Below are 14,126 nucleotides of genomic sequence, written 5' to 3'. Positions count from 1 at the left end.
TTTGCCTCTCATAACTGTTTCTATTTATCTAGTGACATTTGGGAGTCAGATTTCTGCCAAGTTTTGACAGCACCAACCTGAATGGAGCAATCCTCAGGTTCACCTAGTAACTGCAAGTTGCAAGAGGGTTGATTACAAAGCCTTCAAATATATATTGCATACTTCACATGTTTAACGATTTTAATACGTAATATTACTGAAAGTAAGCATAAAATGATATAACATTACCGGATTCGGTGATCACAGTAAAGAAAGTTTGGTCCTCTCGGCTACTCGGTATGGGGCTCGTCCTTGGTGCGTTGAGGAGCAGCGACGGCCTGCGCACCGCCCCTCGGGTCGTCCCCGTTCTACCCTAGACGTTGAAGCTGGCCCTCACTTCTTTATCCAACACACACACAAAAATATACATACATACATATGTATGTATATATAAATGGGCTCATCCTCCACACCCCCAGCCCATCCCTTTAGGCTCATACCCACACCCGCTTACGTGGACACCTATGCGGTGAACCATCTTTTAAGGACTACCCTCCTCCACACCCCATAGTCTAACACCCCAACCAGCATGCTTGGCATTTTCACAGCTTCAATGCTCCCAGTAACAGATCCAATTTGGTTAACCTATGATTACAAAACAATATAAGAACAATCAAATATCTATTTGGCAGACTCAAATTTCTGGTACTTGATTAAGCAGATGCATAATGAGCGGGTCAAATGAGTTAGGTAATGGCTTGGAAGGCATTCGAGAAAAAAACATGCAAAAACAATGAAACAAACATGCATCACCTTTGAGTAATAGGGTACTCGCTCACAAACGATTTATAGAGATCTTTGAGCTGCACTTCGGATATTTTTTGAGACCCGTTGTTGTTCTACGTAAATGGGATCAATGAAACAAACATGCATCAGAGTGCAGTTATGGAGAAATATCCATTATTATTAAATATAAAAAATAATAAATATGAACTGGAAACACACCTCTTCCTTGAAGTTCAAATCACATGTCAATTCAGATGTAGCAACATTCATTCCAATTACAACCTACAAAAACGGGGGTTGAACAATCATCACACGTAGGCATGAAAAGATTGGGCTAACTCCCAAGCTACGAAACTGCTGAGAACTGCCAACACAGCGGTTAAACTTCTACTTACTTGTAGCCCCAATGTTTCTTCCTGTTCCTCCTATGGCACCAGCCATTTTGAAAATCAAAAGTATTAGTTTAGATATTATGGTTAATTTAACAATTATAAACACAAAGGAACATGTTACAACTTACCAGCAACTCAGGTGCTTCCTCAATTTCTTGTACCACCAACATTCGATTAGTTCACTTTCAAACTCTAAATGATTTGAAAACATGAAAAACAAAAACCTTTCCACCATAAAGGTTATAGAAACATTAATAAAACTTACAAAATGAAAAAAAATCCATATTAGAAGTTAGTAGACATTTCATCGAATACCTGGTAGGCGAAAAAACCACGCTCTAGCATACATGTATTTCCTTCATATATGCAAAATTTAGTACCTCCCCATCTGAAATCGGAAAATGAAAGGGTAAAGTGAGATTAGTATAAAATAAAATGCAAATTTAATGCCTCCCATTTGAAATTGGAAATTGAAAAGGGAAAGTGAGATGAGTATAAATCAAATGCAAATCCAAATCGCAATTTGATGTTGGTTTACAATCTGATGGCTTCAGTGATACTAAATGATGAAGAGGACGTGAATTAAGGGGATATACCATAATTAGGTTCATAGAGACGAACCTGATATATGCTATGTGATGGTGTGGTTCACTAATTCTTCATCGATTACAGTGGGGAAAAACCATAAGTAGCTTCAAGCCTTTAAGAGATCAGAGAAATCAGAAAACTTTGATAACAAATGCAAAATATGAGAGAGAGAGAGAGAGCAGTCTTTGCCGATGGTGGGTGGTGGAGGATTCATAATGGGTGACCTAGGGTGGTTGGGGAGGAGAAATCGGCGAACGTGGATGGAAACATGAACCTACAAAAATGGGATGGAGAAGAGATATAGCTAAACTGCTAAAAACTTCTGTGAACCGTATAAAAAACAATTTTTAGGAAAAATTAAGATGCAACCACCAAAGTTGTGGAGATCATGTGTAGAAAAAGATGGAACAAAACCACCTACAGAAAACTACCAATAACCGCCCTCAACCGCCATTAGAACGGTTATTTTTGTGAGTTTAAACGGCTGAGATTTAATCTCAGCATGATCCGACGATGGAGATGGATTTCAAAAGTGGTTAAACTTAATGGGATCCATAGATATATATAATTTGACATTTTCATGTCAAATGTATATCTTTATACTTCAAAATTGTTTCGAATCCTATTAATTTGATTATAAGGTTTTATGACTTCATTGCTAAGCTTGGCGATCTCATTATAAAAACATTTGAGAACATTTATAATCTTTGTTTTTTTTGTTAAAATTAATAATTATCCATAAGAGACGTGGCCTAATACGATGATAAGTGTTGTAAAATGGTTTATTTTATTATATAGTATAGATATAGATTTAAATTTAAAACTAAGATATAACTCATATAAATAATTTAAATTTAAAACTAAGATATAACAAAATATGACATTATTTAATCAAGTTTTTTCTTAAATTAATGTTGATGCAAAAACTATTTACTAAAATGGTGTTCCTTTAAAACTATTTACTAAAATAGTGTTTTTTGTTTATTTTGTATTTGTCTTTTTTTAATCAATATGTTAAACTTTTTTTTTTATATTTCAATTAAATTAATCTAGTATCTATTTTTTATTCTTTAATCATTTAAATTTATTCAATCAATCAAATATTTTTTTATTTCTTTGATATTTCTGATCAACTTTTTAAACAATTTTAGTGGTAATTATTTATTTTGTGGCGTGAAGTTCATTTATGTTCTTGAACTCATGATTTGTTTGTTCAATTACGTTCATTTATTTTTATTTGTTTACATTTATTTATGTTCATTCATTTAAACACTTGAATATGAACAAATTGTCATTTAACACCATCGTCATGAATTTTGTTTCTCCGTTCTCTTTTTTTGTTCTTTTTCTTTTTTCCTTTTTAAACAAAAAAGAAGCTAATTTTTATTTTAAAAGGCTGATATTGTAACAATATAAGTATAATAAAATAGATATTACGTTAATTGTGTAGTGAAAAATAAAAAAAGAAAGTTGCTATGTAGTTTTAATAATTAAAATGCAAACACAAAATAAAGGAAAAATACAGTTCATATTCATATGAAAATCTAGACATATTTATTAGTATTAATTTTTTTATATGATCAGGAAACTTAAATATTTATAAATTATATCAACTCGACACTATTTTATTATTTATAATATATTTTTAGAGAGTGAACAACAAAATCAAACTAAAACAAAAGTTAAAAAAAATGTCCAAACACAGATACCCACTACAAAAAATATAAGGTTTGTTTTGTTCCTTTTTTTTAAATCGAAACTCGAAAAACCAAGATGATGTCCTTAAATATCGACACGATTTAGTTCGTGATGTGCTTTATGATATCCTTAAGCGCGCAGGGATCTCGGCGAAAAAGGAAGCTCCGGTGAACTTCTTGACCGATCCATTAGAAGGGAGATCTACCCTACGGCCCGCTGAGATTCTTGATTTTGGATGGGAAGGAGGAAAACACGCGTGTGTTGATTTGACAGGTGTGTCCCCCCTCGTTGGGCTAAGGGACCACGGGTTTGTGGCGGGTCAAACAATAACTAAGGCAGAGGCGGCCAAAGTAGCTAAGCATGAAAAGGCTTGCATCGAGAATCGGCACGTGTTCGTCCCATTCGCTTTCGATACTTTTGGCGCTCTCGCCCCTGACGCGATGCGGTTCCTCAAGCGGGTTCAGCAGGTGGTAAGCAGTAACACCGCGCATGTTAAGGGGCAGAATTTTGTGTTTAGCAGGGTAGAGTTTGCTATTCAGAAGGGGGTAGTGGCGCAACTTGTTGCTCGTCTACCTGCCATTAGTCTGCAATCCTCTCTGTATTTATGATTCTTCTTTATTAATAATTCGAGTCCAATGCATGAAGTATTGTTTTTCTTAAAAAAAAAACCAAGAATGAGTTCTTGGTTGTGTTATAATATTGTTTGTTGGCTCTATACATTTACAAAGCAAAAAAAATTAGTTTTTTTTGAAGGCAAATTATTATATATATCAAATAATATCGTTGGTTTGCACCAGAAGAGTTTGTTATTTTTAGATTTTAAAGACTTTAGTTTGTTTTTTTTTTGTTTTTGCCACCCTCAATTCTTATTAAACCAAATCTAATATAATATATTTTTTTAATTCAGTTCTCCCCAACATTACTTTTATATTTATACTTATATAATATAAATTTGCAACATTACGTTACAAGTTGTACAATATGCATAATGTTTGTTTTGTATATGTGATTGGTTTGTTATGGTGGTGTTATAATGTAAATTTGCAATATAATATTGCATTACAAGTTATCCATGTGCATAATGTTTGTTTTGTATATGTGATTGGTTTGTTATGGTGGTGTTGTTTTGTTCTCTCATTCCACGTCTCACAACAAGCGTGCGCTTTCTTTCTAGAACAAGAAAGTAACACCAGTTATATTTATATTTATATAATATAAATTTGCAACATTGCGTTACAAGTTGTACCATATGCATAATGTTTGTTTTGTATATGTGATTGGTTTGTTATGGTGGTGTTATAATGTAAATTTGCAATATAATATTGCATTACAAGTTATCCATGTGCATAATATTTGTTTTGTATATGTGATTGGTTTGTTATGGTGGTGTTGTTTTGTTCTCTCATTCCACGTCTCACAACAAGCGTGCGCTCTCTCTCTAGAACAAGAAAGTAACACCAGTTAGTGTTCTTCGACGTTCTTGCGTTTTCCGGCAACCGATTGGAGGTTGTTGTTCACTTCTATCTACATCGTAGTTTTATTATGATGATTTTCGTTTGCCAATTTTGCTTCTTACGTTGATGATTTTGGAAATTTTGTACGGTGCTTTGATTTTTGGCTATTAATGCACATGCGAAGAGCATGTTTTTTTCCAGATCAAATTACCAACAGGTTGGGCTGTGAAAGCTTAGCAGGTCGGTTTTTCGTTTATGCAATTGAAGTTTACTAATGTTTTTAAAGTTTTGTGTTGTGATAAACTTTACATGGTTAATGTTTGATGTTATTTAACCTTCACCGCTGTAACGTGTGGCCCTTCAATCTAACATTGTATACGTTGTGCCTTAAAATATAAGTCCCGGCCCCCGGCCGCAACGCGACGGCACTGAATATAAAACAAGTAAATAACTCTAAAAACCTCAAATTTATGTTTTTAACTATTAGTTACATGATTTTTTAAACTTTTCAATTCTTGTCTTAACGACATCCAGTTGATTTTGATGTTGATTCACGACAGTTTTTAAGATATATTGGTTCGTTATTTTTAACTATTAGTTATATGATTTTTTAATGCATAACTAACTTTAAGTAGAAAACTTTGAACCGTAAAACACTTATATATTATGTTTAGTTTTTTTTTTCTTTTTTGTGTAGTTTTTTTTAGAAATTTTTGTACCCTTCTTACAATTAGAAGTCTTTATATTTGATCCTAATCCATTATCTTGTATATGATAAACAAGAGTCTTATGAAACCATCTCTCTTGTTTCATTCAAAAACAATCACCGCAGGCTATTGGAAACAAACAGACAAACATCACCAAAACTGTCAAACCCACCTAATTATTAAAAATTACATTTTAAAAATTAAAAGTGCACCATTGTTCCCATTCCACCTTCAAGTTCTTCACTCGGTGTTTTATCCATAAGTAAGCCGTGGATTTAATCTCTCCCAACAGCTGATTCGGTTCGACCCATTTACCTGAGAAGATTAATGCATTCCGGGTTCTCCAAATCACCCAACATGTTATCAAAATTACTGCATAGATCGCCTTTTGTTTCGCCCTGCTCGTGCTCGAGTTTTTGTGTATGATTAAGAGATCTTTAAAAGTGAACGCGAAGATTGGTGGGATATTACACCACTCCCCTATTTTGCACCATATCAAGGCAACAATATAGCAGGAAGTGAAAAGGTGAGCTGCCGTTTCATCGCACTCCCCACACAAACGACATGTTGTTGAGCCGTGGAGAATCTTTCTTTTGTGTAAAGCCACCAAGGTTGGCAGCCGCTCTTGTTCAGCTCGCCAACCGAACACATTTATTTTCTTTGGAACCCAATTGCACCAATTAAACGGAAAATACGGTACAATGTAGGCGTTTAGTATTCTTTTGCACGACTGAACCGTGAATAAACCTGATGGATCAGCCTCCCACACCCATTTATTTGGGCCTCCGTTCAGCATCATATCCATTAGCTCGTCACTAAGAGCTAGTAACTTGCTGATTTCCGATCTAGTAGCCGGATTCCTTCTCCATTCACCTAACCAGCCTAATTGTGAATCTATTAGCCACAGTGACACCTTTTTCGGCTTCTAAAGCAAACAGAGCTGGGAAACGGTCCATTAGTGGCCCATCGGCTAATCAATTATCGACCCAAAAGCGAACAGAATTCCCGTCTCTGATGATACCTTTAATATGCTTTTTGACCAGCATGTTCCTCTTACTTAATTCATTCCCAATTTTGAAAATTGCATTCCAAGGACCTGAAATTCCAGCCTTGACCGGAAGAAACGACCAAGTGCTAGATTGATAATGTATAGCCGAGATCACCCTTTTCCATAGACTTCCGTTTTCCGTTTTAAACCTCCACCACCACTTGACAAGGAGGCTTAGGTTCATGTCCCGAAGAGACTCGATACCAGTTCCACCCTTTTCACGTGGCCCAATCACACGCTCCCAACATACCCAGTTGGTTTTATTTTTACTTTCATCCCCACCCCAAAAGAATCGCCTTCTAATTACTTCCAATTTATCCAAAACTCCGATTGGAGCATTATACAACGAAAAGAAATAAAGTGGTAAACTATCCAATACGGATTTTAATAAAGTTATTCTACCTCCGATTGAAAGTGTGGACGCCTTCCGTTTAGAGAGTCTGGACTTGAGTATTTCAATCACTCCACTCCAATGTCGAGCTTGATTCATGTTGGCACCCACAGAAGGCTGAGGTACTTACATGGAAATGAGCCGACTTTGCAGTGGATATTATTCGCCATCACTTGTACTGTTGAGGGGCCGACGCCGATGCCAAATAGATGTGATTTTTATGGCTTATTTTCAGCCCCGAAATTAAGTAAAAGCCCCGCATAATCCTCACAAGGTTCATAATTGTTTTTTCGCTCCATTCCCCTATGAATACCACGTCGTCCACGTACATTAGGTGAGACATGACATGTTACGTGTCTTATTTTTATTTTCTATTGTCAAGGGATTAGGATGCTATTTTGGTTTAGTGGGGGGTGTCTTTGTAAGTTTTTTTTATCTATTTATGTGGATGTTACGTATGGAATGAGAATAAGCATAATTTGAGTCAAATATCTCTCTATCTCTTAGTTTTCTTCTTCCCCAAGGTTTTAACCCTATCAAGGGTATCAGAGCTCCAGTCGATTCCTCAGCGGAATTCCTTGCCGCCGCCATGACTAACACCCGCAATAATGAAATCGACAACACCCTCAAGTCCCATGGTAAGGCAATCAGCGACATCCAAGCTGCGATAGCGGCCCTGATGAAGCAACAGGAACAATCTTCGAAGCAGCAGGAAGAGATTTTGAAGGCGGTGCGTGATAAAGTCGTGCAGTCGTCGGGTAGTTCCTTCGGGTCCTTCTCCGGCCTAGATGGTGATTCACGAACATCCAAACCATTCCGTATCGGTAAGATCGACTTCCCTAAATTTTCGGGGGACGATGTTGAGGGGTGGGTCTATCGCTGCGAACATTTTTTTTCGATGGATGACACTCCTGATGACTCGAAATTACGCTGTGCTGCGGTTCACTTGGAAGGTGATGCCCTCCAATGGCACCGTGCCTACTTGAAGACCCGTAATGCCATGGTTGCCGAGGTCCCATGGGCGGACTGTGTTCGTTCGATCTCTGCCCGTTTTTCTGATGCAATGTTTGAAGACCCTATGGAAGAGATTGCTTCTCTCGTTCAACTTACTGATGACGGCAAGGGTCTACAAGAATATAATTCAGGTTTCGATCGTTTGCTTAACAAGGTTACCGTTAGCGAACCTTATGCCGTTAGACTATATTTGAAGGGTTTGAAGCCGGAAATAAAAGGGCCGGTAAAGATGTTCAAGCCTCAAACACTACGTGAGGCATATGGGTTAGCAAGAATTCAAACTATGAACAACACATGCTTGATGAAGCGTTTCAACGCTGTGGAGGATGGGCTGCAACCCGAAGATGTCAAAATAACACCTCCCGTTAATGGTTCAAAACTACCCTTGCTGCCAAGTCCAACAACCGAGCCATCAAGTTCTACACCAGGAATCCTTAGATCGAGGCGTTTGACGAGTGATGAACTTGAGCAAAAAAGGGCAAAGGGGGAATGTTTCTGGTGTACCGAAAGGTTCGTTCCGGGGGACAAGTGTAAGAAAAAACAACTCTACATACTTGAAGTGGTAGATGATGAAAAACAAGCAACGGAAGAGGATGAAGACAAGGTTTCTTGAAGTACTTTTTGAGGGCAAAAAGTAGGTTAAGGGGGGAGTATTGTTATGTGTCTTATTTTTATTTTCTATTGTCAAGGGATTAGGATGCTATTTTGGTTTAGTGGGGGGTGTCTTATGTAAGTTTTTTTTATCTATTTATGTGGATGTTACGTATGGAATGAGAATAAGCATAATTTGAGTCAAATATCTCTCTATCTCTTAGTTTTCTTCTTCCCAAAGGTTTTAACCCTATCATGACAGGACCCCCGTTTGGGAGTTCTATACTCTTGATGAGACCCCCCAAAATCGCCTTAAACATGAAGCACGACAAAACCTCCATCGCTAATATGAAGATAAAAGGCGATAGCGGATCCCCTTGGCGAACCCCCTATGGCATTGAAACTCTAGTGTTGGTGATCCATTAATTAGCACCGACGCCCTAGAAGATTCCAACGTACCCCAAACCCATTTTCTCCATCGTCCCGGGAATTCCATTTGAGTCATTACTTTGTCAATGAATTCCCAACTTATTGAGTCGTAGGCCTTTTCAATATCTATTTTTAAAAGAAAAGATCTTGCTTTCGTTTTCTTCACCCAAGATATGATTTCATTTAGCATTAAAGGGCCATTCAATATGTTCCGATTTGATAAAAAACCGGATTGCACATCTGAAATTAAAGTGTCCATCACACATTTTTGATTCTATTTTCCATAACCTTAGAAATGACTTTTCGTCAAAGATGAAAGGAACAGAAAGATCAATTCTTGTTTCGTCAAAGAAATTGTTATGTGTGTAGACAACAATTTTATATAGGATTAATTTCAAAACGTGTAGGATAAATTTTGATGTGTGTAGACAATAATTTTAGTGTAGAGGATGATAATGTTTATGACTAATTAATTAGTCAAAGATAATAATAAATGAGATGAGAGAAAAATTTTACAATTGTACCATTTGTTATATTTCTTCTTAATTTAATTTTCTTCTCAAACGAAACTCCCCTAATTAAAACTAGACAAAAATGATATCTTAATTCTCAACCATTGATCATAAAAATATATGGCCTAGATTAATTTATTTTTCTTCTTGCAAGAAGATTCTTCTTAAACCTCTCCATACTAAATATTCCAACCAAAATGCATGTGTAAAAGAAGACAATAAATGTAAGGATTTACTTTAAAAACACTTAAGCTTTTTCCTAAACTAGTGTTTATAGAAAAAGTATTTACCATTTTGGTGTTTTTTAAACATTATTTACTAAAGTATTGTTTTTCTTATATTTTGTATTTACCTTTTATTTTTTAACTAAAATATTATACTTCTTTATTGTTTTTTTCTTTAAATGCCCTTTTATCATTTTTAGGTTTTTTAAACTCTTTCTTTATTCAACCAATTTAATAATTTTTATCAATCAACTCTTTATAGGGTTTCTAATGTTTTTTTCCCAAATGCGGGGAAAAAAAAAGATGTCGATCACCTGTCTCTAACCCACCAATCTAACTAAAACCGTATTTCTTTTCCATTTCCTACTACCCCTTTCATCAATTGAGCTGGATTTTTATTGTATTTGTCGAGTTCCTTTCCAACTTTCGCTATGTCATTCCACGTGCCCGTGATAGCCTCTTTGATCGGCATGTATGAAGGTGAGTGTATGTGTGAGTGAATTAAGATGATTGTTCGCCCCCACAAAGTTTCTTTTCCATGTTTATACCTCCACCACCACTTTAACAAGAGACTTGTGTTCATATCCTTGAGAGCTCCCAACCTTAGACCCCTTTTTTTAAGAGGACATGTAACCTTTTCCCAATATACCCAAGCCATTTTTTTTTTATTTTTCATCGTTACCACCCCAAAAGAACCTTCTTTTGAGAGTCTCTAGTTTATACAACACACTTTGTGGTGCTTCGAATAAAGAAAAGAAATATAGAGGAAAGTTATCCAAAGTTTATTTTAATAATGTTACTATACCTCCCACCGAAAGCATTTCTGACTTCCACATCGACAGTTTGTTTTTAAAACAATCCACAACACAATTCCAATGCCGGATTTGGTTCATGTTTGCTCCCACTAGTACCCACAAGTACTTGCATGGGAATTTCCCGACTTTACAATTGATTCGTGAGGCCATTTGAGATACCACAGTCTCGCCCACCCCAATTCCGAAAAGATTTGACTTTTTTATAATTAATGTTCAGCCCTGAAATGAAATGAAAGCATCTCATTAATCTAATTATATTATGAATACCATTTTCATCCCTATTCCCCGTAAATACAACGCCATCCATATACATCATATGTCTTATGATCGGCCCATTGTTTGGCAAAGAAATTCCTTTTATTTTTCCACATGAGAGCGCTTTATGCATAAAAGCAGTAACGCTTCCATTGCAATTATAAAAATAAATGGTGACAAAGGGTCTCCTTGCCTACCCCTCTATAGCATTGGAACTCCAAAGATGGCGAAACATTAATTAAAACCGATGCTCAGACGACACTAATATAACCCTTACCCACACCCTCCAAACCGCCGGAAAGCCCATTTGCAAAAGAACCCGGTTGGTAAATTCCCAATTTATTAAGTCCTATGCTTTTTCAATATCAATTTTTAAAACAAAAGCTCTCTTTTTTATTTTTTTAGCCAAGAAATTACTTCATTTAAAACCAAGGGTCCGTCAAGGATGTACCAATTTGATAGAAAACCTGATTGAAATTCCGATATAACCGACCCCACCACTCCTTTTATCTTGTTTGCCAGTATCTTAGATATGATTTTGGATATACATCCAATCAAACTAATTGGCCTATAATCGTTAAACGAGATAGGGTCCGTACCTTTCGTGATTAGCGCCAAGAAGGATGAGCTGCAACCCCGGTTGACAATGCCTTCACTATGGAATGTGTCCATAATCTCCTTTCAGATCCTCTTTAAATTTCTCCCAATAATGTTTAATGAAGCCAAAATTGAAACCATCTGGGCCCGGTGCTTTGTCACTATCACATTCCTAAACCGCCCTCTTGATCTCGTCATATGTAAAAGGCTCCACCAAACCATTTGCCTCCTCGCTTGATAATTGTATTGAATTGGGAATTACAAATTCGGGTCTTTGTTGCACAGGTTCTCGGAATTTAAGAAGCAAAGAATTTCCAAGCTTCCATTTTAGTCTTTTTCGGATCTGTTGCCCACACCCCATTAATGTTCACCCCATTTATTCTCTTATCTATATCATTTTTATTGATAAGACCGTGAAAGAATGTTGTGTTTTTATCCCCTTTGACCGCCCACTTAACCTTTGATTTTTGTTTTAAATCAATTGCCTTATCTATAAAAATCTCTTGTAACTGTTTCTTGCTATCAACCCAAGTTTGTTTTTCTAGATCACTTAACACCCTTTGTTCCATTAATTCCTCTAGTTTTACTATTTTAAGTTCTAGTTTTTTTTCGTTAGATTTGTCCCATTCCAAACTCAGTCAACCCCTTATACCGATCTTTTTTCTTTTTAATTTATCTGCTAACCTAAGATCCGAAGGACCCTCGAAACCAGATTCCAGAATTGCATTATTTACCACCCCATCTAGACCCTCCCTACCAATCCAAGAGTTATAAGAATGAAAGGGTATAGAGCAAAAATTTCTTACCGAAGTAGATAATGTGATCAGGGTTGTGGTCTGACTCGCATCTTGGCAGTGCCATTACTGACGCATCCGGCCATTGATTCCAAAATATTGATGATACCAGGAATCGATCCAAATTACTTAATTTGTCACCCACATCCGATATTCTTGTATACTTTCTACCTCCCATGGGGTATTCCAATAAGCTATTGTCCTCGATAAACTCATTAAAAGCCTCCACACAACTCGGAACGAATTCCGTATTATCCCGTTCTTTCGGGAACCGTACCGAGTTGAAGTCGCCCATTATTACCCACATCTCGTCCATATCACCAAATTGCTCTATAAGTGCCCTCAAAACTTCATGTTTTTGAAGTACCTGTTGAGGGGCATATACATTAACAAAATTAATCACTTCCCTTCCTTGAAGTTTACCTTTTAGTGCGAGAAAATTCTACCTCCGGATCGTCCATGTTCTCATGAAAAAAGTTGGATCCCACATGCATAGTAGACCACCCGATCTTCCATCTGAGTTAACCCACTCCGACTCGACAACCCCTCTTTTTTATAACCTGTTAATTGGTATCTTTGAACCGTCTTTTGACAATGTTTCTTGGACTGCCATGAAATTAGCTCTTTCATTTGTAATTAGATCGCTTAACGCCATGAGTTTGTTTTCTTCCTCCACCCCCTTATATTAGTAGAGAGAATCTTCATTGATTATCCCTACAGTCCCCTTCATCTTTTGTAGGTCCCGTTTTTCCGGTGGATCGATAACGTAAACCTATCCTTGTTTATCAAGAACACGGTAACGGGTGCGGAATCCCCGTGACGGTGCAAACCAAACAAAGTGTAAAACACGTGTAACCAAAAGATTCAATATCTATTGATTAGGGATGAGTACAACCCGAAACATATACAAACAATGTTTACAGACTCTCTCTAAGTCTCACAGGTCTCTCCTCTCGTCCAAGTTTCACACAGAAACTGAGACCTATTTATACTAAAAAGAGACACAGACTTGACGAAACACAAAGGACTCGACGAATCAAATTTTGGGCCAAACCTTGGGCCTGAAGAAGCCCACAGGCGACGAAACAGGCCTATGCCTACTACAAATTTGACGAAACAAAATTTGTTTCGTCAAAATCATTCAAAGTTCACTTATTTGCATAAGACAAAGTTCACTTATTTGCATTTGACGAAATTTCGGTACTAAGACCATATGCCAATGAATGGTTCCCACCTGGTCTTCAGTCGATTAAGGTTTATATCACCCTGCACACTTTAGTCTGATTGTGAGCCTACCGATACATGTTATATAGAGCTGCTTATCGTTTTTCATTTAAGGTTTAAAGAGGTTTGAATAGACCACTGATGTACTATCATTTTCTCTTTTGCTCGCCAGGAAACTCATTTTTGTTTTTCTATTGTTTTTGTGTTTTTGAAATTTTTCGATGTTTTTGGATTTTGATTTTTGGATTTACTCCCCCTAAAATCAATAAACTAAGATAAAATTTAAAACACAAAGGTATTTACAAAAATGATTTTCCGATGTTGGTTTACTCTTGCTTGACCTTAATGCCGTTTACCAATAATAAAAAGGCGAATTTTGATTTGTCAAATGCTTTGGTAAAAAGGTCGGCACGTTGGTCATCAGTGTGGACCATGACAACATTGACGAGTTTTATAGAGAAACAATCACGTGTGAGGTGATATTCGAGATCAACGTGTCAGGCCAAAGAGTGCTGTATGAGATGATATAATTCATAAAGCAGCTTAAAAATCAACAAGTATAGGAGAGATTAGAAATTTAAAAACCGTATCCTGCAACTGCTTCGTGCATTGCAAGGAATCTGAGTGT

The 14,126-nt window shown here is 36.6% G+C and overlaps 1 long non-coding RNA gene across 1 annotated transcript; it reads right to left on the bottom strand.

Annotated features, from left to right (window-relative positions):
* Nucleotides 1–572: 572 nt before the first annotated feature.
* LOC110928387 lies at nt 573–1,047 on the bottom strand. Its single transcript, XR_002586335.2, has 3 exons — nt 985–1,047; nt 793–878; nt 573–624 (listed from the first exon to the last, which is right to left on the bottom strand). It is a non-coding gene; the product is annotated as an uncharacterized LOC110928387 (long non-coding RNA).
* Between the last annotated feature and the right edge of the window lie 13,079 nt (nt 1,048–14,126).

Source organism: Helianthus annuus, chromosome 3, assembly GCF_002127325.2.
Source record: "Helianthus annuus cultivar XRQ/B chromosome 3, HanXRQr2.0-SUNRISE, whole genome shotgun sequence".
In the NCBI taxonomy this organism is placed as follows: Eukaryota; Viridiplantae; Streptophyta; class Magnoliopsida; order Asterales; family Asteraceae; genus Helianthus; species Helianthus annuus.
This window is presented reverse-complemented; position numbering and strand designations above follow the sequence as displayed.